The sequence below is a fragment of the Ictalurus punctatus genome, chromosome 19 (genome assembly GCF_001660625.3).
Source record: "Ictalurus punctatus breed USDA103 chromosome 19, Coco_2.0, whole genome shotgun sequence".
NCBI lineage: Eukaryota > Metazoa > Chordata > Actinopteri > Siluriformes > Ictaluridae > Ictalurus > Ictalurus punctatus.
In genome coordinates, this window is record NC_030434.2 from 2,681,860 (window position 1) to 2,709,739 (window position 27,880).

At 46.3% G+C, this 27,880-nt stretch overlaps 13 non-coding genes and 4 pseudogenes across 13 annotated transcripts; all 17 read left to right on the top strand.

Moving 5' to 3' along the window:
• The first annotated feature begins 3,138 nt into the window (after positions 1-3,138).
• LOC128635460 (uncharacterized) lies at positions 3,139-3,314 on the top strand (annotated as a pseudogene).
• A 446-nt stretch (positions 3,315-3,760) lies between these two features.
• LOC128635500 (U5 spliceosomal RNA) lies at positions 3,761-3,875 on the top strand. The gene has a single exon (XR_008398473.1). It is a non-coding gene; the product is annotated as a U5 spliceosomal RNA (small nuclear RNA).
• A 187-nt stretch (positions 3,876-4,062) lies between these two features.
• LOC128635551 (U2 spliceosomal RNA) lies at positions 4,063-4,253 on the top strand. The gene has a single exon (XR_008398523.1). It is a non-coding gene; the product is annotated as a U2 spliceosomal RNA (small nuclear RNA).
• A 448-nt stretch (positions 4,254-4,701) lies between these two features.
• LOC128635501 (U5 spliceosomal RNA) lies at positions 4,702-4,816 on the top strand. The gene has a single exon (XR_008398474.1). It is a non-coding gene; the product is annotated as a U5 spliceosomal RNA (small nuclear RNA).
• A 5,787-nt stretch (positions 4,817-10,603) lies between these two features.
• On the top strand, positions 10,604-10,779 carry LOC128635461 (uncharacterized; annotated as a pseudogene).
• Positions 10,780-11,217: 438 nt separating this feature from the next.
• On the top strand, positions 11,218-11,332 carry LOC128635502 (U5 spliceosomal RNA). Its single transcript, XR_008398475.1, has one exon. It is a non-coding gene; the product is annotated as a U5 spliceosomal RNA (small nuclear RNA).
• Positions 11,333-11,519: 187 nt separating this feature from the next.
• LOC128635552 (U2 spliceosomal RNA) lies at positions 11,520-11,710 on the top strand. The gene has a single exon (XR_008398524.1). It is a non-coding gene; the product is annotated as a U2 spliceosomal RNA (small nuclear RNA).
• Positions 11,711-12,150: 440 nt separating this feature from the next.
• Positions 12,151-12,265, top strand: LOC128635503 (U5 spliceosomal RNA). The gene has a single exon (XR_008398476.1). It is a non-coding gene; the product is annotated as a U5 spliceosomal RNA (small nuclear RNA).
• Positions 12,266-12,452: 187 nt separating this feature from the next.
• On the top strand, positions 12,453-12,643 carry LOC128635553 (U2 spliceosomal RNA). The gene has a single exon (XR_008398525.1). It is a non-coding gene; the product is annotated as a U2 spliceosomal RNA (small nuclear RNA).
• A 440-nt stretch (positions 12,644-13,083) lies between these two features.
• LOC128635504 (U5 spliceosomal RNA) lies at positions 13,084-13,198 on the top strand. Its single transcript, XR_008398477.1, has one exon. It is a non-coding gene; the product is annotated as a U5 spliceosomal RNA (small nuclear RNA).
• Positions 13,199-13,385: 187 nt separating this feature from the next.
• Positions 13,386-13,576, top strand: LOC128635554 (U2 spliceosomal RNA). Its single transcript, XR_008398526.1, has one exon. It is a non-coding gene; the product is annotated as a U2 spliceosomal RNA (small nuclear RNA).
• Positions 13,577-14,018: 442 nt separating this feature from the next.
• Positions 14,019-14,133, top strand: LOC128635505 (U5 spliceosomal RNA). Its single transcript, XR_008398478.1, has one exon. It is a non-coding gene; the product is annotated as a U5 spliceosomal RNA (small nuclear RNA).
• A 5,777-nt stretch (positions 14,134-19,910) lies between these two features.
• Positions 19,911-20,082, top strand: LOC124627675 (uncharacterized; annotated as a pseudogene).
• A 448-nt stretch (positions 20,083-20,530) lies between these two features.
• Positions 20,531-20,645, top strand: LOC128635506 (U5 spliceosomal RNA). Its single transcript, XR_008398479.1, has one exon. It is a non-coding gene; the product is annotated as a U5 spliceosomal RNA (small nuclear RNA).
• A 187-nt stretch (positions 20,646-20,832) lies between these two features.
• On the top strand, positions 20,833-21,023 carry LOC128635555 (U2 spliceosomal RNA). The gene has a single exon (XR_008398527.1). It is a non-coding gene; the product is annotated as a U2 spliceosomal RNA (small nuclear RNA).
• Positions 21,024-21,471: 448 nt separating this feature from the next.
• Positions 21,472-21,586, top strand: LOC128635507 (U5 spliceosomal RNA). Its single transcript, XR_008398480.1, has one exon. It is a non-coding gene; the product is annotated as a U5 spliceosomal RNA (small nuclear RNA).
• A 5,775-nt stretch (positions 21,587-27,361) lies between these two features.
• LOC128635462 (uncharacterized) lies at positions 27,362-27,537 on the top strand (annotated as a pseudogene).
• Positions 27,538-27,880: the final 343 nt, after the last annotated feature.

Sequence of the window (27,880 nt, forward strand, 5' to 3'; positions counted from 1 at the left end):
AGGGCTGTGGAGGCTGAACTGCTCGGTGTTAGAAGATAAAGAAGTAGTCAGAGAGTATAGGGAGCAGTTCAGCCAATGGCAGACCCTCCAGGACTTTTATGAATCACGAGCACAGTGGTGGGAGATGGTAAAAAAACGGACAGGGAGTTTTTTTAAGAGGGTAGGGAAAGAAAAGAAAAATAAGGAAAGAAGATGCATGATGGGACTGCAAAAACGACTGCAGAGATATTTTAACCTTTTTAACTGTGGTATGGATTTTACTGAGGAGATTAAAGAAGTAAAAGAAGAAATGCGTGTTTTATCGGATATACAAAACAAGGGGGTCATTTTAAGAAGCAGAGAGAGGGAGATTGAAGAAGGGGAAAAATGTACAAGGTATTTTTTTAAAAAGATTGTTTCAAAGGGAGGTACAATTACCGCAATAAAAGATGGAGGGAGGGACCTAAAAACAACGGACGAGATTTTAGGAGGGGTGGAAGAATTTTATAGCAACCTATACAGCGAAAAATACGTTCATAAGGATACCTTGGAAGAAGTTTTAGCCTTTTTAGAAAACAAGGTCAATAGTGAAACAATGCTTTTATCCCAGGATTTTACAGTTTTAGAAATACAAAATTCTTTAAAAGGTTTTAAAAAGGGGAAGTCCCCAGGAATGGATGGACTCCCCCTAGAATTTTATCTGACTTTCTGGGATATTTTAGCACACGACTTACTCACTGTTTTTAACGAATTTGAGACCTTGGACAGACTCCCGGACAGCTTTAGAACAGGGATAGTGTCGCTTCTTCACAAGAAAGGCGACAAGACAGACCTCAGGAACTGGAGACCGATCACGCTTTTAAACTTTGATTGTAAACTTTTTAGCAAGATTTTATCAGCACGTATGTCGACTGTCTTAGAGGACGTGATCCACCCGGATCAAGCATGTGCTGTGCCAGGGAGGAAGATCACCGACAGTCTGGTACTGATCAGAGACGTCATCTGTTACGCGAGAGACAGAAACATCCGGCTAGCGGTCCTGAACCTAGATTTTGAAAAAGCATTCGACCGAGTCTCGCATCAGTTCCTGTTTCAGGTACTGGCCAAAATGGGGTTCCCTGATAGGTTCATAGCCTGGGTGGGATTACTGTACAAGGGCATAGTCAGTAGAATGTTGGTTAACGGGCACGTGTCCAAGGCGGTGAATATCCGCAGTGGCGTCCGTCAGGGGTGTCCTTTATCTCCCCTCCTGTATGTGGCTTGCATAGAGCCACTGGCACAGATCTTGAGAAGGGATAAATGGGTCAAAGGACTCGAAGTGCCTGGGACGGGTGGACTGACCGCAACATGCGTTTTATATATGGACGACGTAACCCTTTTAGCCACAGACTTTTTATCCATGCGAAGAGCAATGGACCTGACTGACTGGTACGGTCGGGCCTCGGGCGCCAAGCTCAACAGGAGCAAGTCCGAGGCCCAGCTCTTCGGGCCGTGGGGTGACGGGGACACAGGCGGACTGGAATTGGTTTTTAAAACCGACTTACGGATTTTAGGAGTGAAATTTGACAAAGAGGGTGGAGGACGGGGAAACTGGGCCGACTTGTTAGGGAAAGTCAGGCAGAATCTGGGCTTTTGGGGACTGAGACAGATGACTTTTGAAGGTAAAGTTTTAATTTTTAAAGCAGTGATTTTACCTTTAATGTTACTCGTGTGTTCTGTTTTTAGTCCCCCACGACACTTTCTTTTAGAGTTGGAGAGAGCGGTGTTTTACTTCATCTGGGGGTCCAAGTGGGAGAGAGTGAAGAGGGAGGTCGTAAAGAAGAGACCGGAAAACGGCGGGAAAGGCCTCCCGGACCCCCACCTGTTTTTAGGCAGCCGTTTCACCGCCCTCCACATCGCGTACGCCGTGGCCCCATCCAGAGAGAGCAAGACAGCGGCCATGACCCGTTTCTGGATGGGGTCGTACCTACGAAGCCTTAGAATTTTACCTGTAGATCTCAAAACGCCTGTGTCTTTTAATCTGACAAAAGAGCATGATTTTATCAAGAGATTTTTAAAGAAAAATGTTTTAGAAGGAGAAGATGTCTCCATTTTAACTAACCACAGGTCTCTTCTCTCTCTCGTTCAGGATCGGGAACCTGTGAGTCCAGTCCCCGGCCTCACTCTAAGTGAGGCCAAACAAGTTTGGAAGAACGCCGCCCACCCTGCTCTTCAGAACAGGCACAAGGACCTGTCATGGATGGTGGCCCACGAGATTCTCCCGGTCAGGGCGGTCATGCACTCCCGGGGCATGGGCTCCAACCCCATCTGCCCACGACCCGGATGCAACGCGCCGGAGACCGTGCGACACCTCTTATGGGAGTGCGGCGCCGCGCGGGACCAGTGGACCACGACCGGCCCCCTGTATTTCCCGTGCCTGCCGGCAGGTGGGGTCCAGATGGACTACAAGCTCGCCATCCTCGGGGTGGGCCCAGGCTCGAAGGGCCTAACGGCGCAGAGGTTCACCACGCTCTGGCTCACCCTCAACGCCGTGAAGGATGCCATCTGGACCACCAGAAACCTGCTGGTGGGGAAACGCGTGACGGTGCCCCTCCACGCGAGCGAGCAGATGGCGAAGTCCACGCTGCAGGGGTACCGCGCGGCGACATTCGGAGGAGGGGGCCGGGGTTGCACGAGAAAGGTCCCGGCCGCCACCGACCCTGGCCGCTCGTAGATGCGCCCTCACCTGCAAAGGCTACGGGAGCAGCGAGCCGGAGGGTAGAGGATCTCCTCTGGGCACCGGAAGTGACGGGCCTCGGCCGTGGCTGGAGAGCAGTGTGATGGGCGCCCTTGGTAAGGACTCACCCCCGATCTTGGAAAAGAGAGGATGCTTAAGTGGTTTTTTATTTTGTGTGTTTTATATAAAGATATGTGTTTGCTTTTTTATTAATCAATCGACTTATTTAACTGTTTTTAAAAACGAAACGATTTTATGGACACTTTTGTTCATAGTTTTTTACACACACAAATTGATGTATTTATTTATTTTTCCTTTAAACAGTTTTTAAAATAAGAATTTGTTTTACCCAAGTTTATTTATTTATTTAAAAAAATGTCTATAAACTGAGAAGGAAAAAACTGTGTACACTGTGGATATGAAAAAAAAAGAAAAAAGTGACAATAAAATTTTTTCGAAAGAAAAATCTGTTCTTATCAGTTTAATACCTGATACGTCCTCCATTCGAGGACTTTATATTAAACGGATTTTTAGAGCGAGGAGCTGGAAGAGGGGCTTGCTCCGTCCGCTCCACGCATCGACCTGGTATTGCAGTACCTCCAGGAACGGTGCACCTTTTCAAAGGGGTCAAATGAAAGAAGAAGGAAGGAAGGGAGGAAGGAAATAAATAAATAAATGAATGAATGAATGAATGAACGAATGAATGAATGAATACGTATTCATGCTAAACGATTGGGGGGAAAAAAAAAAAAAGTAGGAAAAAAAACAAAGTGACATATGGTACTTAAAAAAAAAAAAAAAAAAAAAAAAAAAAAATTTCTTGTATTTAATTGTACAAAATGGAACAGGTGTCAGTCGTAAAGGTTTCAGATGTACTTAATTGGAAAAGGGAGGGGACCTATTAGGTTTTAATACAAACCACAGCCCACATCCAGCTCTAGACCAATCCTACATCTGTAGCTATCAAGGCTGTGCAGGTGTAAGGGGCCGGCGCAAGCCAACCTACCCTAGACCGGATTTCTAGGCCTCCGATGGAGTTTCGGAGGCCTGGACTGACTTCCTGTATAGCTCGGGTTTCTCTTCATTCACGCATAAATCTTTCGCCTTTTACTAAAGATTTCCGTGGAGAGGAACGTTGACGAGTTCAACTTATTTTTGTGAGCTTTGCTGAGGCAAAGCTGTATTTGTTTCACAGTTTAACGTAAGAGAGGGAAGAAGTTTGGCTTTGGGATGCAAGGTCGGTTGGGCGTGGTGCCTAGTTGCTCAATCCTCTCCGCGCAAGGTCTTCAAGCGCGTGGTCAGGCATGTCGTCCAGGAGTGGAGGCTCTGCCAGCTGGTGCTCGTTAGGCCAGAGGCCATAACGGGTTATCGCTTCTCGGCCTTTTGGCTAAGATCAAGTGTAGTATCTGTTCTTATCAGTTTAATACCTGATACGTCCTCCATTCGAGGACTTTATATTAAACGGATTTTTAGAGCGAGGAGCTGGAAGAGGGGCTTGCTCCGTCCGCTCCACGCATCGACCTGGTATTGCAGTACCTCCAGGAACGGTGCACCTTTTCAAAGGGGTCAAATGAAAGAAGAAGGAAGGAAGGGAGGAAGGAAATAAATAAATAAATGAATGAATGAATGAATGAACGAATGAATGAATGAATACGTATTCATGCTAAACGATTGGGGGGAAAAAAAAAAAAAGTAGGAAAAAAAACAAAGTGACATATGGTACTTAAAAAAAAAAAAAAAAAAAAAAAAAAAAAAAAATTCTTGTATTTAATTGTACAAAATGGAACAGGTGTCAGTCGTAAAGGTTTCAGATGTACTTAATTGGAAAAGGGAGGGGACCTATTAGGTTTTAATACAAACCACAGCCCACATCCAGCTCTAGACCAATCCTACATCTGTAGCTATCAAGGCTGTGCAGGTGTAAGGGGCCGGCGCAAGCCAACCTACCCTAGACCGGATTTCTAGGCCTCCGATGGAGTTTCGGAGGCCTGGACTGACTTCCTGTATAGCTCGGGTTTCTCTTCATTCACGCATAAATCTTTCGCCTTTTACTAAAGATTTCCGTGGAGAGGAACGTTGACGAGTTCAACTTATTTTTGTGAGCTTTGCTGAGGCAAAGCTGTATTTGTTTCACAGTTTAACGTAAGAGAGGGAAGAAGTTTGGCTTTGGGATGCAAGGTCGGTTGGGCGTGGTGCCTAGTTGCTCAATCCTCTCCGCGCAAGGTCTTCAAGCGCGTGGTCAGGCATGTCGTCCAGGAGTGGAGGCTCTGCCAGCTGGTGCTCGTTAGGCTAGAGGCCATAACGGGTTATCGCTTCTCGGCCTTTTGGCTAAGATCAATCGGGTGAGACAGCGATCGGCTCTTTGGTGGCAATTGCCCTTAATCCCTTTATGATTTTGGACACAACCATCCAAAGAGAGAATTCGTGCGGACCCTTTTTTTTCAGCTTCTCTAGGCGAGTGGAACATCGTGCCAGTGAATCTGCGAAGTGGTAAGTACAAATTCATTAATTTATTTAATTTTTCCCCTTTTTTTCGTTTAAAAAATATTTATTTCGTTTAGTTTTGTATTTGTTTTACTTTATTTATTTATTTATTTATTTATTTATTTATTTATTTATTTATTTATTTATAGGCTAGTGGTGCCTCCAAAATGTCGGCTGCTCGTGCCGGCATGAGGAGGCACCACAGCGTGCGCTTTTTGTTTAAAGAGGTGGATGGAAAGCTCCTGGGGATGTCACGGCTTGATTTCTCCAGGAAGCTAATCCAGAAATCTCTTGGTTTCAAACCCGACGAACTGAACTGTCTAGTGACTCTGCCCCTGAACAAAGGATTTGATGTTAGTTTTAGGACCGCTTCTCTGCTAAATGATTTCTGGCAACGGTTTGACGGTTGTAAGGCCCATTTCTCCATGTTCACCGTGGAGAAACTTTCTGACAATTCGCTTAAAACGGTGATTGTTAGGATGTTTAATGAAACGGTGACTGGAGACGATATTTGCGTATGGCTGGGTAGATTTTGCACTGTTCGCGGACAACCAGTCAAAGTGTTGGATGAGGACGGCATCTGGAATTGTTCCTGGCGGATTCCCATTAAACAATGGGAAGACGCTGGGGGCTACCAGGGCCTGAGACATCTGCCTTCTATGATTGTGTTGGGAGAGAACAGAGGCTACATCCATTACCAGGGGATGCCCAAACTCTGCCGTAAGTGTGGGAGGATGGGACATCTAGCCGACGCGTGCCAGGAAATAATTTGTGGGAAATGTAGAGAAATTGGTCACGTTTTTGATGAGTGCACCATTGGCAGACGGTGCAATCTGTGTGGAGAGACAAACCACCTCTACAGAGATTGCCCCAAGAGCTTTGCCAACAAACTGAAAAGCAACAAGATGGCCGCCCCACAAACGCAACAAACAGAACAAACAACGGAGAAGGAGGCGGGCCCGGCGGTTTTGGCGGGAAAATCAACTCTCCCGTCAGCTTCGGGGCCTGAGCAGATACGGGTAAGTGGGGCGGCCTTAGGGGCGGAGTCAGCAAACCAGAGGGAGGAAGCCCCCCCCTCCCCGCAAAATAAAGTACAGGAAATGGCGGAAGGGGAGGAAGGGACGGCTTCCTCCATGGAGACAGTTTCAGAGTTAAGTGTGGTATCTGGGGAGAGTGAGTCAGACAGTCCTCTCCCGAATGCTCAGGTGCAGAAAAGACCTGCGGGATCTCCTCTGTTCGTAACAGAGGAGAAGAAACTGAGGGCAGAGCATAGGCGGGACAGTTCTTCCTCGGAAGAACTGAACCGCTTATGGCCCTCAGAGCCCCCAAATGAGGTTTCGTTCTTGCACCTCCAGCTGAGAACATCGTCGCCAAAGGAGCCGCGAGAGGTTGCCTCCGCGGCCCGTGCGGCAGCAGACACTTGCCCTCCTGAACCCAGGCCCACTGAGATAAAGGAAGAGCAAGTGTCACAAGAAATAATATCCCTTTAAATTTGTTTTAACGTTGTCTCTGCATGTTTTTAACACTGTTTTATACCTTTTTACCATACTGCTCATGGCCCTCACAATCTCTACCATCAATGTGAGAAGTGTGAGGTCCACCCTGAGAGCACAGAGTGTATTATCCCTTTTAAAATCTTTTAAGTCAGATGTGATTTTATTACAAGAATGTGCTCTGCCCTTTTTATATAATTATAGGAAATGGGAAGATGTGTGGACCCCGGGACCCTCGTTGTGGAGTGGTTCCAATTTTAATAAATGTGATGGTGTCGCCATTTTAATAAATAACCCCAACATCGCGGTGAAGGGCAGCACAGTGGTGAGAGATGGACGGGCACTCTTAGCCAATCTGACCTTTTTAGATAGGGATTTTACTGTTCTTAATGTGTATGGTTTTACGGAAAAAAATGAAAGGTATGAACTTTTAGAAGACCTGCAGTCCCACATGCTAGGGAGGCTTCCTTTAATCGTAGCAGGGGATTTTAATTGTATTTTAACAGCTAAGGATAGGAAAAGGGTAACAGGGGAGTGCGTAGTAGACAAAACATCGGTTTTACTCCAAGGATTAGTTAAAGATTTTAAACTAGTCGACTGTTTTAAAACGTTGCATCAAAGAGAGGAGGGCTTCACCTGGTTCAGTGGTGATGGCACCAGAGCCTCTCGGATCGACTATGTTTTTACACGGGACTGCCCGCCGACCGATGCTACACTGACCCCTCTCTTCTTTTCTGACCACATGATGCTGTCCTGCACCCTGTCACTGTCCACTGGTGTGACGGTAGGAGGAGGGCTGTGGAGGCTGAACTGCTCGGTGTTAGAAGATAAAGAAGTAGTCAGAGAGTATAGGGAGCAGTTCAGCCAATGGCAGACCCTCCAGGACTTTTATGAATCACGAGCACAGTGGTGGGAGATGGTAAAAAAACGGACAGGGAGTTTTTTTAAGAGGGTAGGGAAAGAAAAGAAAAATAAGGAAAGAAGATGCATGATGGGACTGCAAAAACGACTGCAGAGATATTTTAACCTTTTTAACTGTGGTATGGATTTTACTGAGGAGATTAAAGAAGTAAAAGAAGAAATGCGTGTTTTATCGGATATACAAAACAAGGGGGTCATTTTAAGAAGCAGAGAGAGGGAGATTGAAGAAGGGGAAAAATGTACAAGGTATTTTTTTAAAAAGATTGTTTCAAAGGGAGGTACAATTACCGCAATAAAAGATGGAGGGAGGGACCTAAAAACAACGGACGAGATTTTAGGTGGGGTGGAAGAATTTTATAGCAATCTATACAGCGAAAAATACGTTCATAAGGATACCTTGGAAGAAGTTTTAGCCTTTTTAGAAAACAAGGTCAATAGTGAAACAATGCTTTTATCCCAGGATTTTACAGTTTTAGAAATACAAAATTCTTTAAAAGGTTTTAAAAAGGGGAAGTCCCCAGGAATGGATGGACTCCCCCTAGAATTTTATCTGACTTTCTGGGATATTTTAGCACACGACTTACTCACTGTTTTTAACGAATTTGAGACCTTGGACAGACTCCCGGACAGCTTTAGAACAGGGATAGTGTCGCTTCTTCACAAGAAAGGCGACAAGACAGACCTCAGGAACTGGAGACCGATCACGCTTTTAAACTTTGATTGTAAACTTTTTAGCAAGATTTTATCAGCACGTATGTCGACTGTCTTAGAGGACGTGATCCACCCGGATCAAGCATGTGCTGTGCCAGGGAGGAAGATCACCGACAGTCTGGTACTGATCAGAGACGTCATCTGTTACGCGAGAGACAGAAACATCCGGCTAGCGGTCCTGAACCTAGATTTTGAGAAAGCATTCGACCGAGTCTCGCATCAGTTCCTGTTTCAGGTACTGGCCAAAATGGGGTTCCCTGATAGGTTCATAGCCTGGGTGGGATTACTGTACAAGGGCATAGTCAGTAGAATGTTGGTTAACGGGCACATGTCCAAGGCGGTGAATATCCGCAGTGGCGTCCGTCAGGGGTGTCCTTTATCTCCCCTCCTGTATGTGGCTTGCATAGAGCCACTGGCACAGATCTTGAGAAGGGATAAATGGGTCAAAGGACTCGAAGTACCTGGGACGGGTGGACTGACCGCAACGTGCGTTTTATATATGGACGACGTAACCCTTTTAGCCACAGACTTTTTATCCATGCGAAGAGCAATGGACCTGACTGACTGGTACGGTCGGGCCTCGGGCGCCAAGCTCAACAGGAGCAAGTCCGAGGCCCAGCTCTTCGGGCCGTGGGGTGACGTGGACACAGGCGGACTGGAATTGGTTTTTAAAACCGACTTACGGATTTTAGGAGTGAAATTTGACAAAGAGGGTGGAGGACGGGGAAACTGGGCCGACTTGTTAGGGAAAGTCAGGCAGAATCTGGGCTTTTGGGGACTGAGACAGATGACTTTTGAAGGTAAAGTTTTAATTTTTAAAGCAGTGATTTTACCTTTAATGTTACTCGTGTGTTCTGTTTTTAGTCCCCCACGACACTTTCTTTTAGAGTTGGAGAGAGCGGTGTTTTACTTCATCTGGGGGTCCAAGTGGGAGAGAGTGAAGAGGGAGGTCGTAAAGAAGAGACCGGAAAACGGCGGGAAAGGCCTCCCGGACCCCCACCTGTTTTTAGGCAGCCGTTTCACCGCCCTCCACATCGCGTACGCCGTGGCCCCATCCAGAGAGAGCAAGACAGCGGCCATGACCCGTTTCTGGATGGGGTCGTACCTACGAAGCCTTAGAATTTTACCTGTAGATCTCAAAACGCCTGTGTCTTTTAATCTGACAAAAGAGCATGATTTTATCAAGAGATTTTTAAAGAAAAATGTTTTAGAAGGAGAAGATGTCTCCATTTTAACTAACCACAGGTCTCTTCTCTCTCTCGTTCAGGATCGGGAACCTGTGAGTCCAGTCCCCGGCCTCACTCTAAGTGAGGCCAAACAAGTTTGGAAGAACGCCGCCCACCCTGCTCTTCAGAACAGGCACAAGGACCTGTCATGGATGGTGGCCCACGAGATTCTCCCGGTCAGGGCGGTCATGCACTCCCGGGGCATGGGCTCCAACCCCATCTGCCCACGACCCGGATGCAACGCGCCGGAGACCGTGCGACACCTCTTATGGGAGTGCGGCGCCGCGCGGGACCAGTGGACCACGACCGGCCCCCTGTATTTCCCGTGCCTGCCGGCAGGTGGGGTCCAGATGGACTACAAGCTCGCCATCCTCGGGGTGGGCCCAGGCTCGAAGGGCCTAACGGCGCAGAGGTTCACCACGCTCTGGCTCACCCTCAACGCCGTGAAGGATGCCATCTGGACCACCAGAAACCTGCTGGTGGGGAAACGCGTGACGGTGCCCCTCCACGCGAGCGAGCAGATGGCGAAGTCCACGCTGCAGGGGTACCGCGCGGCGACATTCGGAGGAGGGGGCCGGGGTTGCACGAGAAAGGTCCCGGCCGCCACCGACCCTGGCCGCTCGTAGATGCGCCCTCACCTGCAAAGGCTACGGGAGCAGCGAGCCGGAGGGTAGAGGATCTCCTCTGGGCACCGGAAGTGACGGGCCTCGGCCGTGGCTGGAGAGCAGTGTGATGGGCGCCCTTGGTAAGGACTCACCCCCGATCTTGGAAAAGAGAGGATGCTTAAGTGGTTTTTTATTTTGTGTGTTTTATATAAAGATATGTGTTTGCTTTTTTATTAATCAATCGACTTATTTAACTGTTTTTAAAAACGAAACGATTTTATGGACACTTTTGTTCATAGTTTTTTACACACACAAATTGATGTATTTATTTATTTTTCCTTTAAACAGTTTTTAAAATAAGAATTTGTTTTACCCAAGTTTATTTATTTATTTAAAAAAATGTCTATAAACTGAGAAGGAAAAAACTGTGTACACTGTGGATATGAAAAAAAAAAGAAAAAAGTGACAATAAAATTTTTTCGAAAGAAAAATCTGTTCTTATCAGTTTAATACCTGATACGTCCTCCATTCGAGGACTTTATATTAAACGGATTTTTAGAGCGAGGAGCTGGAAGAGGGGCTTGCTCCGTCCGCTCCACGCATCGACCTGGTATTGCAGTACCTCCAGGAACGGTGCACCTTTTCAAAGGGGTCAAATGAAAGAAGAAGGAAGGAAGGAAGGAAATAAATGAATGAATGAATGAATGAATGAACGAATGAATGAATGAATACGTATTCATGTTAAACGATTGGGGGGGAAAAAAAAAAAGAAGTAGGAAAAAAGACAAAGTGACATATGGTACTTAAAAAAAAAAAAAAAAAAAAAAAAAAAATTTCTTGTATTTAATTGTACAAAATGGAACAGGTGTCAGTCGTAAAGGTTTCAGATGTACTTAATTGGAAAAGGGAGGGGACCTATTAGGTTTTAATACAAACCACAGCCCACATCCAGCTCTAGACCAATCCTACATCTGTAGCTATCAAGGCTGTGCAGGTGTAAGGGGCCGGCGCAAGCCAACCTACCCTAGACCGGATTTCTAGGCCTCCGATGGAGTTTCGGAGGCCTGGACTGACTTCCTGTATAGCTCGGGTTTCTCTTCATTCACGCATAAATCTTTCGCCTTTTACTAAAGATTTCCGTGGAGAGGAACGTTGACGAGTTCAACTTATTTTTGTGAGCTTTGCTGAGGCAAAGCTGTATTTGTTTCACAGTTTAACGTAAGAGAGGGAAGAAGTTTGGCTTTGGGATGCAAGGTCGGTTGGGCGTGGTGCCTAGTTGCTCAATCCTCTCTGCGCAAGGTCTTCAAGCGCGTGGTCAGGCATGTCGTCCAGGAGTGGAGGCTCTGCCAGCTGGTGCTCGTTAGGCCAGAGGCCATAACGGGTTATCGCTTCTCGGCCTTTTGGCTAAGATCAAGTGTAGTATCTGTTCTTATCAGTTTAATACCTGATACGTCCTCCATTCGAGGACTTTATATTAAACGGATTTTTAGAGCGAGGAGCTGGAAGAGGGGCTTGCTCCGTCCGCTCCACGCATCGACCTGGTATTGCAGTACCTCCAGGAACGGTGCACCTTTTCAAAGGGGTCAAATGAAAGAAGAAGGAAGGAAGGAAGGAAATAAATGAATGAATGAATGAATGAATGAACGAATGAATGAATGAATACGTATTCATGTTAAACGATTGGGGGGGAAAAAAAAAAAAAAAGTAGGAAAAAAGACAAAGTGACATATGGTACTTAAAAAAAAAAAAAAAAAAAAAAAAAAAAATTTCTTGTATTTAATTGTACAAAATGGAACAGGTGTCAGTCGTAAAGGTTTCAGATGTACTTAATTGGAAAAGGGAGGGGACCTATTAGGTTTTAATACAAACCACAGCCCACATCCAGCTCTAGACCAATCCTACATCTGTAGCTATCAAGGCTGTGCAGGTGTAAGGGGCCGGCGCAAGCCAACCTACCCTAGACCGGATTTCTAGGCCTCCGATGGAGTTTCGGAGGCCTGGACTGACTTCCTGTATAGCTCGGGTTTCTCTTCATTCACGCATAAATCTTTCGCCTTTTACTAAAGATTTCCGTGGAGAGGAACGTTGACGAGTTCAACTTATTTTTGTGAGCTTTGCTGAGGCAAAGCTGTATTTGTTTCACAGTTTAACGTAAGAGAGGGAAGAAGTTTGGCTTTGGGATGCAAGGTCGGTTGGGCGTGGTGCCTAGTTGCTCAATCCTCTCTGCGCAAGGTCTTCAAGCGCGTGGTCAGGCATGTCGTCCAGGAGTGGAGGCTCTGCCAGCTGGTGCTCGTTAGGCCAGAGGCCATAACGGGTTATCGCTTCTCGGCCTTTTGGCTAAGATCAAGTGTAGTATCTGTTCTTATCAGTTTAATACCTGATACGTCCTCCATTCGAGGACTTTATATTAAACGGATTTTTAGAGCGAGGAGCTGGAAGAGGGGCTTGCTCCGTCCGCTCCACGCATCGACCTGGTATTGCAGTACCTCCAGGAACGGTGCACCTTTTCAAAGGGGTCAAATGAAAGAAGAAGGAAGGAAGGAAGGAAATAAATGAATGAATGAATGAATGAATGAACGAATGAATGAATGAATACGTATTCATGTTAAACGATTGGGGGGGAAAAAAAAAAAAAAAGTAGGAAAAAAGACAAAGTGACATATGGTACTTAAAAAAAAAAAAAAAAAAAAAAAAAAAAATTTCTTGTATTTAATTGTACAAAATGGAACAGGTGTCAGTCGTAAAGGTTTCAGATGTACTTAATTGGAAAAGGGAGGGGACCTATTAGGTTTTAATACAAACCACAGCCCACATCCAGCTCTAGACCAATCCTACATCTGTAGCTATCAAGGCTGTGCAGGTGTAAGGGGCCGGCGCAAGCCAACCTACCCTAGACCGGATTTCTAGGCCTCCGATGGAGTTTCGGAGGCCTGGACTGACTTCCTGTATAGCTCGGGTTTCTCTTCATTCACGCATAAATCTTTCGCCTTTTACTAAAGATTTCCGTGGAGAGGAACGTTGACGAGTTCAACTTATTTTTGTGAGCTTTGCTGAGGCAAAGCTGTATTTGTTTCACAGTTTAACGTAAGAGAGGGAAGAAGTTTGGCTTTGGGATGCAAGGTCGGTTGGGCGTGGTGCCTAGTTGCTCAATCCTCTCTGCGCAAGGTCTTCAAGCGCGTGGTCAGGCATGTCGTCCAGGAGTGGAGGCTCTGCCAGCTGGTGCTCGTTAGGCCAGAGGCCATAACGGGTTATCGCTTCTCGGCCTTTTGGCTAAGATCAAGTGTAGTATCTGTTCTTATCAGTTTAATACCTGATACGTCCTCCATTCGAGGACTTTATATTAAACGGATTTTTAGAGCGAGGAGCTGGAAGAGGGGCTTGCTCCGTCCGCTCCACGCATCGACCTGGTATTGCAGTACCTCCAGGAACGGTGCACCTTTTCAAAGGGGTCAAATGAAAGAAGAAGGGAGGAAGGAAATAAATAAATAAATGAATGAATGAATGAATGAACGAATGAATGAATGAATACGTATTCATGCTAAACGATTGGGGGGAAAAAAAAAAAAAGTAGGAAAAAAAACAAAGTGACATATGGTACTTAAAAAAAAAAAAAAAAAAAAAAAAAAAAAAAAAATTTCTTGTATTTAATTGTACAAAATGGAACAGGTGTCAGTCGTAAAGGTTTCAGATGTACTTAATTGGAAAAGGGAGGGGACCTATTAGGTTTTAATACAAACCACAGCCCACATCCAGCTCTAGACCAATCCTACATCTGTAGCTATCAAGGCTGTGCAGGTGTAAGGGGCCGGCGCAAGCCAACCTACCCTAGACCGGATTTCTAGGCCTCCGATGGAGTTTCGGAGGCCTGGACTGACTTCCTGTATAGCTCGGGTTTCTCTTCATTCACGCATAAATCTTTCGCCTTTTACTAAAGATTTCCGTGGAGAGGAACGTTGACGAGTTCAACTTATTTTTGTGAGCTTTGCTGAGGCAAAGCTGTATTTGTTTCACAGTTTAACGTAAGAGAGGGAAGAAGTTTGGCTTTGGGATGCAAGGTCGGTTGGGCGTGGTGCCTAGTTGCTCAATCCTCTCCGCGCAAGGTCTTCAAGCGCGTGGTCAGGCATGTCGTCCAGGAGTGGAGGCTCTGCCAGCTGGTGCTCGTTAGGCCAGAGGCCATAACGGGTTATCGCTTCTCGGCCTTTTGGCTAAGATCAATCGGGTGAGACAGCGATCGGCTCTTTGGTGGCAATTGCCCTTAATCCCTTTATGATTTTGGACACAACCATCCAAAGAGAGAATTCGTGCGGACCCTTTTTTTTTCAGCTTCTCTAGGCGAGTGGAACATCGTGCCAGTGAATCTGCGAAGTGGTAAGTACAAATTCATTAATTTATTTAATTTTTCCCTTTTTTTTCGTTTAAAAAATATTTATTTCGTTTAGTTTTGTATTTGTTTTACTTTATTTATTTATTTATTTATTTATTTATTTATTTATAGGCTAGTGGTGCCTCCAAAATGTCGGCTGCTCGTGCCGGCATGAGGAGGCACCACAGCGTGCGCTTTTTGTTTAAAGAGGTGGATGGAAAGCTCCTGGGGATGTCACGGCTTGATTTCTCCAGGAAGCTAATCCAGAAATCTCTTGGTTTCAAACCCGACGAACTGAACTGTCTAGTGACTCTGCCCCTGAACAAAGGATTTGATGTTAGTTTTAGGACCGCTTCTCTGCTAAATGATTTCTGGCAACGGTTTGACGGTTGTAAGGCCCATTTCTCCATGTTCACCGTGGAGAAACTTTCTGACAATTCGCTTAAAACGGTGATTGTTAGGATGTTTAATGAAACGGTGACTGGAGACGATATTTGCGTATGGCTGGGTAGATTTTGCACTGTTCGCGGACAACCAGTCAAAGTGTTGGATGAGGACGGCATCTGGAATTGTTCCTGGCGGATTCCCATTAAACAATGGGAAGACGCTGGGGGCTACCAGGGCCTGAGACATCTGCCTTCTATGATTGTGTTGGGAGAGAACAGAGGCTACATCCATTACCAGGGGATGCCCAAACTCTGCCGTAAGTGTGGGAGGATGGGACATCTAGCCGACGCGTGCCAGGAAATAATTTGTGGGAAATGTAGAGAAATTGGTCACGTTTTTGATGAGTGCACCATTGGCAGACGGTGCAATCTGTGTGGAGAGACAAACCACCTCTACAGAGATTGCCCCAAGAGCTTTGCCAACAAACTGAAAAGCAACAAGATGGCCGCCCCACAAACGCAACAAACAGAACAAACAACGGAGAAGGAGGCGGGCCCGGCGGTTTTGGCGGGAAAATCAACTCTCCCGTCAGCTTCGGGGCCTGAGCAGATACGGGTAAGTGGGGCGGCCTTAGGGGCGGAGTCAGCAAACCAGAGGGAGGAAGCCCCCCCCTCCCCGCAAAATAAAGTACAGGAAATGGCGGAAGGGGAGGAAGGGACGGCTTCCTCCATGGAGACAGTTTCAGAGTTAAGTGTGGTATCTGGGGAGAGTGAGTCAGACAGTCCTCTCCCGAATGCTCAGGTGCAGAAAAGACCTGCGGGATCTCCTCTGTTCGTAACAGAGGAGAAGAAACTGAGGGCAGAGCATAGGCGGGACAGTTCTTCCTCGGAAGAACTGAACCGCTTATGGCCCTCAGAGCCCCCAAATGAGGTTTCGTTCTTGCACCTCCAGCTGAGAACATCGTCGCCAAAGGAGCCGCGAGAGGTTGCCTCCGCGGCCCGTGCGGCAGCAGACACTTGCCCTCCTGAACCCAGGCCCACTGAGATAAAGGAAGAGCAAGTGTCACAAGAAATAATATCCCTTTAAATTTGTTTTAACGTTGTCTCTGCATGTTTTTAACACTGTTTTATACCTTTTTACCATACTGCTCATGGCCCTCACAATCTCTACCATCAATGTGAGAAGTGTGAGGTCCACCCTGAGAGCACAGAGTGTATTATCCCTTTTAAAATCTTTTAAGTCAGATGTGATTTTATTACAAGAATGTGCTCTGCCCTTTTTATATAATTATAGGAAATGGGAAGATGTGTGGACCCCGGGACCCTCGTTGTGGAGTGGTTCCAATTTTAATAAATGTGATGGTGTCGCCATTTTAATAAATAACCCCAACATCGCGGTGAAGGGCAGCACAGTGGTGAGAGATGGACGGGCACTCTTAGCCAATCTGACCTTTTTAGATAGGGATTTTACTGTTCTTAATGTGTATGGTTTTACGGAAAAAAATGAAAGGTATGAACTTTTAGAAGACCTGCAGTCCCACATGCTAGGGAGGCTTCCTTTAATCGTAGCAGGGGATTTTAATTGTATTTTAACAGCTAAGGATAGGAAAAGGGTAACAGGGGAGTGCGTAGTAGACAAAACATCGGTTTTACTCCAAGGATTAGTTAAAGATTTTAAACTAGTCGACTGTTTTAAAACGTTGCATCAAAGAGAGGAGGGCTTCACCTGGTTCAGTGGTGATGGCACCAGAGCCTCTCGGATCGACTATGTTTTTACACGGGACTGCCCGCCGACCGATGCTACACTGACCCCTCTCTTCTTTTCTGACCACATGATGCTGTCCTGCACCCTGTCACTGTCCACTGGTGTGACGGTAGGAGGAGGGCTGTGGAGGCTGAACTGCTCGGTGTTAGAAGATAAAGAAGTAGTCAGAGAGTATAGGGAGCAGTTCAGCCAATGGCAGACCCTCCAGGACTTTTATGAATCACGAGCACAGTGGTGGGAGATGGTAAAAAAACGGACAGGGAGTTTTTTTAAGAGGGTAGGGAAAGAAAAGAAAAATAAGGAAAGAAGATGCATGATGGGACTGCAAAAACGACTGCAGAGATATTTTAACCTTTTTAACTGTGGTATGGATTTTACTGAGGAGATTAAAGAAGTAAAAGAAGAAATGCGTGTTTTATCGGATATACAAAACAAGGGGGTCATTTTAAGAAGCAGAGAGAGGGAGATTGAAGAAGGGGAAAAATGTACAAGGTATTTTTTTAAAAAGATTGTTTCAAAGGGAGGTACAATTACCGCAATAAAAGATGGAGGGAGGGACCTAAAAACAACGGACGAGATTTTAGGTAGGGGTGGAAGAATTTTATAGCAATCTATACAGCGAAAAATACGTTCATAAGGATACCTTGGAAGAAGTTTTAGCCTTTTTAGAAAACAAGGTCAACAGTGAAACAATGCTTTTATCCCAGGATTTTACAGTTTTAGAAATACAAAATTCTTTAAAAGGTTTTAAAAAGGGGAAGTCCCCAGGAATGGATGGACTCCCCCTAGAATTTTATCTGACTTTCTGGGATATTTTAGCACACGACTTACTCACTGTTTTTAACGAATTTGAGACCTTGGACAGACTCCCGGACAGCTTTAGAACAGGGATAGTGTCGCTTCTTCACAAGAAAGGCGACAAGACAGACCTCAGGAACTGGAGACCGATCACGCTTTTAAACTTTGATTGTAAACTTTTTAGCAAGATTTTATCAGCACGTATGTCGACTGTCTTAGAGGACGTGATCCACCCGGATCAAGCATGCGCTGTGCCAGGGAGGAAGATCACCGACAGTCTGGTACTGATCAGAGACGTCATCTGTTACGCGAGAGACAGAAACATCCGGCTAGCGGTCCTGAACCTAGATTTTGAAAAAGCATTTGACCGAGTCTCGCATCAGTTCCTGTTTCAGGTACTGGCCAAAATGGGGTTCCCTGATAGGTTCATAGCCTGGGTGGGATTACTGTACAAGGGCATAGTCAGTAGAATGTTGGTTAACGGGCACGTGTCCAAGGCGGTGAATATCCACAGTGGCGTCCGTCAGGGGTGTCCTTTATCTCCCCTCCTGTATGTGGCTTGTATCGAGCCACTGGCACAGATCTTGAGAAGGGATAAATGGATCAAAGGACTCGAAGTGCCTGGGACGGGTGGACTGACAGCAACGTGCGTTTTATACATGGACGACGTAACCCTTTTAGCCACAGACGTTTTATCCATGCGAAGAGCAATGGACTTGACTGACTGGTACGGTCGAGCCTCGGGCGCCAAGCTCAACAGGAGCAAGTCCGAGGCCCAGCTCTTCGGGCCGTGGGGTAGCGTGGACACAGGCGGACTGGAATTGGTTTTTAAAACCGACCTACGGATTTTAGGAGTAAAATTTGACAAAGAGGGTGGAGGACGTGGAAACTGGGCCGACGTGTTAGGGAAAGTCAGGCAGAAACTGGGCTTTTGGGGACTGAGACAGATGACGTTGGAAGGTAAAGTTTTAATTTTTAAAGCAGTGATTTTACCTTTGATGTTACTGGTGTGTTCTGTTTTTAGTCCCCCACGACACTTTCTTTTAGAGTCTGGAGAGGGCGGTGTTTTACTTCATCTGGGGGTCCAAGTGGGAGAGAGTGAAGAGGGAGGTCGTGAAGAAGAAACCGGAAAACGGCGGGAAAGGCCTCCCGGACCCCCACCTGTTTTTAGGCAGCCGTTTCACCGCCCTCCACATCGCGTACGCCGTGGCCCCGTCCAGAGAGAGCAAGACAGCGGCCATGACCCGTTTCTGGATGGGGTCGTACCTACGAAGCCTTAAGAATTTTACCTGTAGACCTCAAAACGCCTGTGTCTTTTAATCTGACAAAAGAACATGATTTTATCAAGAATTTTTAAAGAAAAATGTTTTAGAAGGAGAAGATGTCTCCAGTTTTAACTAACCACAGGTCTCTTCTCTCTCTCGTTCAGGATCGGGAACCTGTGAGTCCAGTCCCCGGCCTCACTCTAAGTGAGGCCAAACAAGTTTGGAGGAACGCCGCCCACCCTGCTCTTCAGAACAGGCACAAGGACCTGTCATGGATGGTGGCCCACGAGATTCTCCCGGTCAGGGCGGTCATGCACTCCCGGGGCATGGGCTCCAACCCCATCTGCCCACGACCCGGATGCAACGCGCCGGAGACCGTGCGACACCTCTTATGGGAGTGCGGCGCCGCGCGGGACCAGTGGACCACGACCGGCCCCCTGTATTTCCCGTGCCTGCCGGCAGGTGGGGTCCAGATGGACTACAAGCTCGCCATCCTCGGGGTGGGCCCAGGCTCGAAGGGCCTAACGGCGCAGAGGTTCACCACGCTCTGGCTCACCCTCAACGCCGTGAAGGATGCCATCTGGACCACCAGAAACCTGCTGGTGGGGAAACGCGTGACGGTGCCCCTCCACGCGAGCGAGCAGATGGCGAAGTCCACGCTGCAGGGGTACCGCGCGGCGACATTCGGAGGAGGGGGCCGGGGTTGCACGAGAAAGGTCCCGGCCGCCACCGACCCTGGCCGCTCGTAGATGCGCCCTCACCTGCAAAGGCTACGGGAGCAGCGAGCCGGAGGGTAGAGGATCTCCTCTGGGCACCGGAAGTGACGGGCCTCGGCCGTGGCTGGAGAGCAGTGTGATGGGCGCCCTTGGTAAGGACTCACCCCCGATCTTGGAAAAGAGAGGATGCTTAAGTGGTTTTTTATTTTGTGTGTTTTATATAAAGATATGTGTTTGCTTTTTTATTAATCAATCGATTTATTTAACTGTTTTTAAAAACGAAACGATTTTATGGACACTTTTATTCATAGTTTTTTACACACACAAATTGATGTATTTATTTATTTTTCCTTTAAACAGTTTTTAAAATAAGAATTGTTTTACCCAAGTTTATTTATTTATTTAAAAAAATGTCTATAAACTGAGAAGGAAAAAAACTGTGTACACTGTGGATATGAAAAAAAGAAAAAAGTGACAATAAAATTTTTTCGAAAGAAAAAATCTGTTCTTATCAGTTTAATACCTGATACGTCCTCCATTCGAGGACTTTATATTAAACGGATTTTTAGAGCGAGGAGCTGGAAGAGGGGCTTGCTCCGTCCGCTCCACGCATCGACCTGGTATTGCAGTACCTCCAGGAACGGTGCACCTTTTCAAAGGGGTCAAATGAAAGAAGAAGGAAGGAAGGGAGGAAGGAAATAAATAAATAAATGAATGAATGAATGAATGAACGAATGAATGAATGAATACGTATTCATGCTAAACGATTGGGGGGAAAAAAAAAAAAAAGTAGGAAAAAAAACAAAGTGACATATGGTACTTAAAAAAAAAAAAAAAAAAAAAAAAAAAAAAATTTCTTGTATTTAATTGTACAAAATGGAACAGGTGTCAGTCGTAAAGGTTTCAGATGTACTTAATTGGAAAAGGGAGGGGACCTATTAGGTTTTAATACAAACCACAGCCCACATCCAGCTCTAGACCAATCCTACATCTGTAGCTATCAAGGCTGTGCAGGTGTAAGGGGCCGGCGCAAGCCAACCTACCCTAGACCGGATTTCTAGGCCTCCGATGGAGTTTCGGAGGCCTGGACTGACTTCCTGTATAGCTCGGGTTTCTCTTCATTCACGCATAAATCTTTCGCCTTTTACTAAAGATTTCCGTGGAGAGGAACGTTGACGAGTTCAACTTATTTTTGTGAGCTTTGCTGAGGCAAAGCTGTATTTGTTTCACAGTTTAACGTAAGAGAGGGAAGAAGTTTGGCTTTGGGATGCAAGGTCGGTTGGGCGTGGTGCCTAGTTGCTCAATCCTCTCCGCGCAAGGTCTTCAAGCGCGTGGTCAGGCATGTCGTCCAGGAGTGGAGGCTCTGCCAGCTGGTGCTCGTTAGGCCAGAGGCCATAACGGGTTATCGCTTCTCGGCCTTTTGGCTAAGATCAAGTGTAGTATCTGTTCTTATCAGTTTAATACCTGATACGTCCTCCATTCGAGGACTTTATATTAAACGGATTTTTAGAGCGAGGAGCTGGAAGAGGGGCTTGCTCCGTCCGCTCCACGCATCGACCTGGTATTGCAGTACCTCCAGGAACGGTGCACCTTTTCAAAGGGGTCAAATGAAAGAAGAAGGAAGGAAGGGAGGAAGGAAATAAATAAATAAATGAATGAATGAATGAATGAACGAATGAATGAATGAATACGTATTCATGCTAAACGATTGGGGGGAAAAAAAAAAAAAGTAGGAAAAAAAACAAAGTGACATATGGTACTTAAAAAAAAAAAAAAAAAAAAAAAAAAAAAAAATTTCTTGTATTTAATTGTACAAAATGGAACAGGTGTCAGTCGTAAAGGTTTCAGATGTACTTAATTGGAAAAGGGAGGGGACCTATTAGGTTTTAATACAAACCACAGCCCACATCCAGCTCTAGACCAATCCTACATCTGTAGCTATCAAGGCTGTGCAGGTGTAAGGGGCCGGCGCAAGCCAACCTACCCTAGACCGGATTTCTAGGCCTCCGATGGAGTTTCGGAGGCCTGGACTGACTTCCTGTATAGCTCGGGTTTCTCTTCATTCACGCATAAATCTTTCGCCTTTTACTAAAGATTTCCGTGGAGAGGAACGTTGACGAGTTCAACTTATTTTTGTGAGCTTTGCTGAGGCAAAGCTGTATTTGTTTCACAGTTTAACGTAAGAGAGGGAAGAAGTTTGGCTTTGGGATGCAAGGTCGGTTGGGCGTGGTGCCTAGTTGCTCAATCCTCTCCGCGCAAGGTCTTCAAGCGCGTGGTCAGGCATGTCGTCCAGGAGTGGAGGCTCTGCCAGCTGGTGCTCGTTAGGCCAGAGGCCATAACGGGTTATCGCTTCTCGGCCTTTTGGCTAAGATCAATCGGGTGAGACAGCGATCGGCTCTTTGGTGGCAATTGCCCTTAATCCCTTTATGATTTTGGACACAACCATCCAAAGAGAGAATTCGTGCGGACCCTTTTTTTTCAGCTTCTCTAGGCGAGTGGAACATCGTGCCAGTGAATCTGCGAAGTGGTAAGTACAAATTCATTAATTTATTTAATTTTTCCCCTTTTTTTCGTTTAAAAAATATTTATTTCGTTTAGTTTTGTATTTGTTTTACTTTATTTATTTATTTATTTATTTATTTATTTATTTATTTATAGGCTAGTGGTGCCTCCAAAATGTCGGCTGCTCGTGCCGGCATGAGGAGGCACCACAGCGTGCGCTTTTTGTTTAAAGAGGTGGATGGAAAGCTCCTGGGGATGTCACGGCTTGATTTCTCCAGGAAGCTAATCCAGAAATCTCTTGGTTTCAAACCCGACGAACTGAACTGTCTAGTGACTCTGCCCCTGAACAAAGGATTTGATGTTAGTTTTAGGACCGCTTCTCTGCTAAATGATTTCTGGCAACGGTTTGACGGTTGTAAGGCCCATTTCTCCATGTTCACCGTGGAGAAACTTTCTGACAATTCGCTTAAAACGGTGATTGTTAGGATGTTTAATGAAACGGTGACTGGAGACGATATTTGCGTATGGCTGGGTAGATTTTGCACTGTTCGCGGACAACCAGTCAAAGTGTTGGATGAGGACGGCATCTGGAATTGTTCCTGGCGGATTCCCATTAAACAATGGGAAGACGCTGGGGGCTACCAGGGCCTGAGACATCTGCCTTCTATGATTGTGTTGGGAGAGAACAGAGGCTACATCCATTACCAGGGGATGCCCAAACTCTGCCGTAAGTGTGGGAGGATGGGACATCTAGCCGACGCGTGCCAGGAAATAATTTGTGGGAAATGTAGAGAAATTGGTCACGTTTTTGATGAGTGCACCATTGGCAGACGGTGCAATCTGTGTGGAGAGACAAACCACCTCTACAGAGATTGCCCCAAGAGCTTTGCCAACAAACTGAAAAGCAACAAGATGGCCGCCCCACAAACGCAACAAACAGAACAAACAACGGAGAAGGAGGCGGGCCCGGCGGTTTTGGCGGGAAAATCAACTCTCCCGTCAGCTTCGGGGCCTGAGCAGATACGGGTAAGTGGGGCGGCCTTAGGGGCGGAGTCAGCAAACCAGAGGGAGGAAGCCCCCCCCTCCCCGCAAAATAAAGTACAGGAAATGGCGGAAGGGGAGGAAGGGACGGCTTCCTCCATGGAGACAGTTTCAGAGTTAAGTGTGGTATCTGGGGAGAGTGAGTCAGACAGTCCTCTCCCGAATGCTCAGGTGCAGAAAAGACCTGCGGGATCTCCTCTGTTCGTAACAGAGGAGAAGAAACTGAGGGCAGAGCATAGGCGGGACAGTTCTTCCTCGGAAGAACTGAACCGCTTATGGCCCTCAGAGCCCCCAAATGAGGTTTCGTTCTTGCACCTCCAGCTGAGAACATCGTCGCCAAAGGAGCCGCGAGAGGTTGCCTCCGCGGCCCGTGCGGCAGCAGACACTTGCCCTCCTGAACCCAGGCCCACTGAGATAAAGGAAGAGCAAGTGTCACAAGAAATAATATCCCTTTAAATTTGTTTTAACGTTGTCTCTGCATGTTTTTAACACTGTTTTATACCTTTTTACCATACTGCTCATGGCCCTCACAATCTCTACCATCAATGTGAGAAGTGTGAGGTCCACCCTGAGAGCACAGAGTGTATTATCCCTTTTAAAATCTTTTAAGTCAGATGTGATTTTATTACAAGAATGTGCTCTGCCCTTTTTATATAATTATAGGAAATGGGAAGATGTGTGGACCCCGGGACCCTCGTTGTGGAGTGGTTCCAATTTTAATAAATGTGATGGTGTCGCCATTTTAATAAATAACCCCAACATCGCGGTGAAGGGCAGCACAGTGGTGAGAGATGGACGGGCACTCTTAGCCAATCTGACCTTTTTAGATAGGGATTTTACTGTTCTTAATGTGTATGGTTTTACGGAAAAAAATGAAAGGTATGAACTTTTAGAAGACCTGCAGTCCCACATGCTAGGGAGGCTTCCTTTAATCGTAGCAGGGGATTTTAATTGTATTTTAACAGCTAAGGATAGGAAAAGGGTAACAGGGGAGTGCGTAGTAGACAAAACATCGGTTTTACTCCAAGGATTAGTTAAAGATTTTAAACTAGTCGACTGTTTTAAAACGTTGCATCAAAGAGAGGAGGGCTTCACCTGGTTCAGTGGTGATGGCACCAGAGCCTCTCGGATCGACTATGTTTTTACACGGGACTGCCCGCCGACCGATGCTACACTGACCCCTCTCTTCTTTTCTGACCACATGATGCTGTCCTGCACCCTGTCACTGTCCACTGGTGTGACGGTAGGAGGAGGGCTGTGGAGGCTGAACTGCTCGGTGTTAGAAGATAAAGAAGTAGTCAGAGAGTATAGGGAGCAGTTCAGCCAATGGCAGACCCTCCAGGACTTTTATGAATCACGAGCACAGTGGTGGGAGATGGTAAAAAAACGGACAGGGAGTTTTTTTAAGAGGGTAGGGAAAGAAAAGAAAAATAAGGAAAGAAGATGCATGATGGGACTGCAAAAACGACTGCAGAGATATTTTAACCTTTTTAACTGTGGTATGGATTTTACTGAGGAGATTAAAGAAGTAAAAGAAGAAATGCGTGTTTTATCGGATATACAAAACAAGGGGGTCATTTTAAGAAGCAGAGAGAGGGAGATTGAAGAAGGGGAAAAATGTACAAGGTATTTTTTTAAAAAGATTGTTTCAAAGGGAGGTACAATTACCGCAATAAAAGATGGAGGGAGGGACCTAAAAACAACGGACGAGATTTTAGGTGGGGTGGAAGAATTTTATAGCAATCTATACAGCGAAAAATACGTTCATAAGGATACCTTGGAAGAAGTTTTAGCCTTTTTAGAAAACAAGGTCAATAGTGAAACAATGCTTTTATCCCAGGATTTTACAGTTTTAGAAATACAAAATTCTTTAAAAGGTTTTAAAAAGGGGAAGTCCCCAGGAATGGATGGACTCCCCCTAGAATTTTATCTGACTTTCTGGGATATTTTAGCACACGACTTACTCACTGTTTTTAACGAATTTGAGACCTTGGACAGACTCCCGGACAGCTTTAGAACAGGGATAGTGTCGCTTCTTCACAAGAAAGGCGACAAGACAGACCTCAGGAACTGGAGACCGATCACGCTTTTAAACTTTGATTGTAAACTTTTTAGCAAGATTTTATCAGCACGTATGTCGACTGTCTTAGAGGACGTGATCCACCCGGATCAAGCATGTGCTGTGCCAGGGAGGAAGATCACCGACAGTCTGGTACTGATCAGAGACGTCATCTGTTACGCGAGAGACAGAAACATCCGGCTAGCGGTCCTGAACCTAGATTTTGAGAAAGCATTCGACCGAGTCTCGCATCAGTTCCTGTTTCAGGTACTGGCCAAAATGGGGTTCCCTGATAGGTTCATAGCCTGGGTGGGATTACTGTACAAGGGCATAGTCAGTAGAATGTTGGTTAACGGGCACAGTGTCCAAGGCGGTGAATATCCGCAGTGGCGTCCGTCAGGGGTGTCCTTTATCTCCCCTCCTGTATGTGGCTTGCATAGAGCCACTGGCACAGATCTTGAGAAGGGATAAATGGGTCAAAGGACTCGAAGTGCCTGGGACGGGTGGACTGACCGCGACGTGCGTTTTATATATGGACGACGTAACCCTTTTAGCCACAGACGTTTTATCCATGCGAAGAGCAATGGACCTGACTGACTGGTACGGTCGGGCCTCGGGCGCCAAGCTCAACAGGAGCAAGTCCGAGGCCCAGCTCTTCGGGCCGTGGGGTGACGTGGACACAGGCGGACTGGAATTGGTTTTTAAAACCGACTTACGGATTTTAGGAGTGAAATTTGACAAAGAGGGTGGAGGACGGGGAAACTGGGCCGACTTGTTAGGGAAAGTCAGGCAGAATCTGGGCTTTTGGGGACTGAGACAGATGACTTTTGAAGGTAAAGTTTTAATTTTTAAAGCAGTGATTTTACCTTTAATGTTACTCGTGTGTTCTGTTTTTAGTCCCCCACGACACTTTCTTTTAGAGTTGGAGAGAGCGGTGTTTTACTTCATCTGGGGGTCCAAGTGGGAGAGAGTGAAGAGGGAGGTCGTAAAGAAGAGACCGGAAAACGGCGGGAAAGGCCTCCCGGACCCCCACCTGTTTTTAGGCAGCCGTTTCACCGCCCTCCACATCGCGTACGCCGTGGCCCCATCCAGAGAGAGCAAGACAGCGGCCATGACCCGTTTCTGGATGGGGTCGTACCTACGAAGCCTTAGAATTTTACCTGTAGATCTCAAAACGCCTGTGTCTTTTAATCTGACAAAAGAGCATGATTTTATCAAGAGATTTTTAAAGAAAAATGTTTTAGAAGGAGAAGATGTCTCCATTTTAACTAACCACAGGTCTCTTCTCTCTCTCGTTCAGGATCGGGAACCTGTGAGTCCAGTCCCCGGCCTCACTCTAAGTGAGGCCAAACAAGTTTGGAAGAACGCCGCCCACCCTGCTCTTCAGAACAGGCACAAGGACCTGTCATGGATGGTGGCCCACGAGATTCTCCCGGTCAGGGCGGTCATGCACTCCCGGGGCATGGGCTCCAACCCCATCTGCCCACGACCCGGATGCAACGCGCCGGAGACCGTGCGACACCTCTTATGGGAGTGCGGCGCCGCGCGGGACCAGTGGACCACGACCGGCCCCCTGTATTTCCCGTGCCTGCCGGCAGGTGGGGTCCAGATGGACTACAAGCTCGCCATCCTCGGGGTGGGCCCAGGCTCGAAGGGCCTAACGGCGCAGAGGTTCACCACGCTCTGGCTCACCCTCAACGCCGTGAAGGATGCCATCTGGACCACCAGAAACCTGCTGGTGGGGAAACGCGTGACGGTGCCCCTCCACGCGAGCGAGCAGATGGCGAAGTCCACGCTGCAGGGGTACCGCGCGGCGACATTCGGAGGAGGGGGCCGGGGTTGCACGAGAAAGGTCCCGGCCGCCACCGACCCTGGCCGCTCGTAGATGCGCCCTCACCTGCAAAGGCTACGGGAGCAGCGAGCCGGAGGGTAGAGGATCTCCTCTGGGCACCGGAAGTGACGGGCCTCGGCCGTGGCTGGAGAGCAGTGTGATGGGCGCCCTTGGTAAGGACTCACCCCCGATCTTGGAAAAGAGAGGATGCTTAAGTGGTTTTTTATTTTGTGTGTTTTATATAAAGATATGTGTTTGCTTTTTTATTAATCAATCGACTTATTTAACTGTTTTTAAAAACGAAACGATTTTATGGACACTTTTGTTCATAGTTTTTTACACACACAAATTGATGTATTTATTTATTTTTCCTTTAAACAGTTTTTAAAATAAGAATTTGTTTTACCCAAGTTTATTTATTTATTTAAAAAAATGTCTATAAACTGAGAAGGAAAAAACTGTGTACACTGTGGATATGAAAAAAAAAGAAAAAAGTGACAATAAAATTTTTTCGAAAGAAAAATCTGTTCTTATCAGTTTAATACCTGATACGTCCTCCATTCGAGGACTTTATATTAAACGGATTTTTAGAGCGAGGAGCTGGAAGAGGGGCTTGCTCCGTCCGCTCCACGCATCGACCTGGTATTGCAGTACCTCCAGGAACGGTGCACCTTTTCAAAGGGGTCAAATGAAAGAAGAAGGAAGGAAGGAAGGAAATAATAAATGAATGAATGAATGAATGAATGAACGAATGAATGAATGAATACGTATTCATGTTAAACGATTGGGGGGAAAAAAAAAAAAAAGTAGGAAAAAAGACAAAGTGACATATGGTACTTAAAAAAAAAAAAAAAAAAAAAAAAAAAAATTTCTTGTATTTAATTGTACAAAATGGAACAGGTGTCAGTCGTAAAGGTTTCAGATGTACTTAATTGGAAAAGGGAGGGGACCTATTAGGTTTTAATACAAACCACAGCCCACATCCAGCTCTAGACCAATCCTACATCTGTAGCTATCAA